At 49.7% G+C, this 2,352-nt stretch overlaps 1 pseudogene across 1 annotated transcript; it reads right to left on the bottom strand.

Moving 5' to 3' along the window:
* Positions 1 to 6: 6 nt before the first annotated feature.
* LOC105502963 lies at positions 7 to 1,218 on the bottom strand (annotated as a pseudogene). The gene is made up of 2 exons (XR_001000423.1): positions 949 to 1,218; positions 7 to 827 (listed from the first exon to the last, which is right to left on the bottom strand). The product of XR_001000423.1 is annotated as an immunoglobulin omega chain-like (transcript).
* Positions 1,219 to 2,352: the final 1,134 nt, after the last annotated feature.

Below are 2,352 nucleotides of genomic sequence, written 5' to 3'. Positions count from 1 at the left end.
TCTAAGCAATGTTTTATGACTTCTAGTGTGTAAAACAACAATTTTTGTCATACTTTTCCTAAAGTATTTCATGTTTTATGCTATTTTCAATGTATTGACTTTTCGATTACTGATGGTTCATTACTGATATGGAGAATACAATTCCCTTCTGCATCCCTGTATTGTATCCCAAGGCTCATATTAAAACTCTCAGACCAGTAGCATCTCTGAGTCACTTCTAGACTCTGAGCTGAGATGAACCCCAACCCACCCCTCTTGCCTTCTTCTATGTCAACACTGAGAGATTTTACCCCTGAGCAAGGGATGTCTGCCTGTGAAATGTTAGCAAGGTAGGACTTCGTTTGACCTACTTGTCAGTGGGACCTCCAGTGCTGTTGGTGTGACAACAGATGTCACCCCCTGAGTTAGATTTGGTCAGAGTCACCAGCAGGGGTGACTTCACCAGGCCAGGAGAGTAGAGGGGAGGTTTTTGTCTGACTTCCTCATGGGTCTGGAGCACTGTGTGAGTCTTAGAGTTGCCATGCCATGTACAACAGTAATAGCCTCATCCTCAGGCTGGACCCCAGAGATATGCAGAATCCCTGCATTGGCTGATGCATTGTTGGATCCAGGGAAGCGGCTGGGAACTCCAGAGCCTTGGCCCTTGTCTGAGTCTGAGTGGTAGTCCAGGAGATACCGGGGAGGGCTCCCTGGCTTTTGTTGGTACCATCTTATCCAGAAGTTACCAACACTGAAGCCAGTGCTCAGCATGCAGGTGAGTCTGGCTGGCGCTCCAGAAGATGTGGAATGGGAAGATGGCTGAGTCAGAACAGGCTGGGAGAGGGAACCTGAAAACACAGACATCATGGGTAATAAGGCAGTTCCCAGGGTAAAGTTTCTCGTAGGTCTGAGCCACAGGGGATGGTGTAGGCTGGTCACTGAGCCTCGGTTTATAAGGACTTTCCCTACCTGTGCAGTGAGAGAGGAGCATGAGAAGGAGAAGAGTCCAGGCCATGGTGGACAGAGTCCCTGAGCCCTAACAGTGGGCCTGGGCTGCCCCAGGTCTCCTTTTCTTCTCTACCCTCTGCCAGAGGAGGGGCTGCTCATGCAAATGTGTTTCCTTCCAAGAACTGCCCAGCCCCTCCCTGAGCCCCGGGGCTGAAGCTCAGCTCACACTGCAGACTGAGGAGGAGGAAGGTTTGGTTCCCCCTTGGGAGGGCCCTGGGAGGAAGCACCTGCCGAGACTGTACACAGGTCTGTTTAGGGGACTCTGCCAGGCCAGAGAGGACACAACTCCTGAGTCCCCATCTTTGAGCACAGGGCACAGGTTCCTTGGGGTGAATGGTTCTTCCTAAGTAGCTGTGTAGGGACCATAGGGCAGTCCTGTGGCATCCCCTGCTGGTTGCAAGGCACACACCTCCGGATATAGTGTGGATGTGCGTCCTCTAAATCTCCTGTTGAAACATAATCCCCAGTGTTGGATGAGGCAGCTGGTGGGCGATGGTTGGGTCATCAGAGAGGATTCCGCAAGGCTTGGTGCTGTCCTCATGACAGTGAGTGAGTTCTTGCAAGATCTGATTGTTTAGATGTGTGGAACTTCCCCGCTTACTCTCTTTCTTGCTCCCACTCTGCCATGAGAGATGTCTGCTCCCACTTCATGTTCCACCAAGTAAAATCCCCTTGAGGTATCCTCAGAAGCCAGGCAAATGCAGGCACCATGACTCTTGTACAGCCTGCAGAATCATAAGCCAATTCAACCTCTTTTATTTGTAAATTTTCCAACCTCGAGTATTTCTTTGCAGCAAGCAAGAATGTCCTAACACAGATCACTGGTGCTGAGAAATAAAGTATTTTGCTAAAAGATACCTGATAGTACAAAAGCAGCTGTGGAACTCAGTCATGGGCAGAGGTTGGAAGGGTTTACGGGGCTCAGGAGAAGACAGTGTGAAAGGAAAATAGATCTTGGGAGCCCACCCAAGCTGGGAACTGCTTAGAGCACACCTACCTCCCATTCTATTGAAAGTCTCCCCTCTGCTCACTGAGATAAATGCATATCTGATTGCCTCCTTCGGAGAGGCTCATCAGAAATTCAAAATAATGCAACCGTGTGTCTCTTATCTGTCTAAGACTGGAAGCCCCTTCCCCACTTCAAGTTGTCCTGCCTTCACCTGGAGCTGCCCCACCTTTCCAGCCCGAACTGACGTACATCTTACACATGATGATCGACGTCTCATATCTCCCTAGAATGTATAAAACCAAGCTGTACCCTGGCCACGTTGGACACATGTCATCAGGATCTCCTGAGGCTGTCACAGATGTGCCTCCTCAACCTTGGCAAAATAAGCTTTCTAAGTTAACTGAGACCTGTGTCAG

The sequence above is a fragment of the Colobus angolensis genome, unplaced genomic scaffold, assembly GCF_000951035.1.
Source record: "Colobus angolensis palliatus isolate OR3802 unplaced genomic scaffold, Cang.pa_1.0 Scaffold826, whole genome shotgun sequence".
Classification (NCBI taxonomy): domain Eukaryota; kingdom Metazoa; phylum Chordata; class Mammalia; order Primates; family Cercopithecidae; genus Colobus; species Colobus angolensis.
The sequence above is the reverse complement of the archived record's forward strand: the minus strand, read 5'-3'. Positions and strand labels throughout refer to the sequence as shown.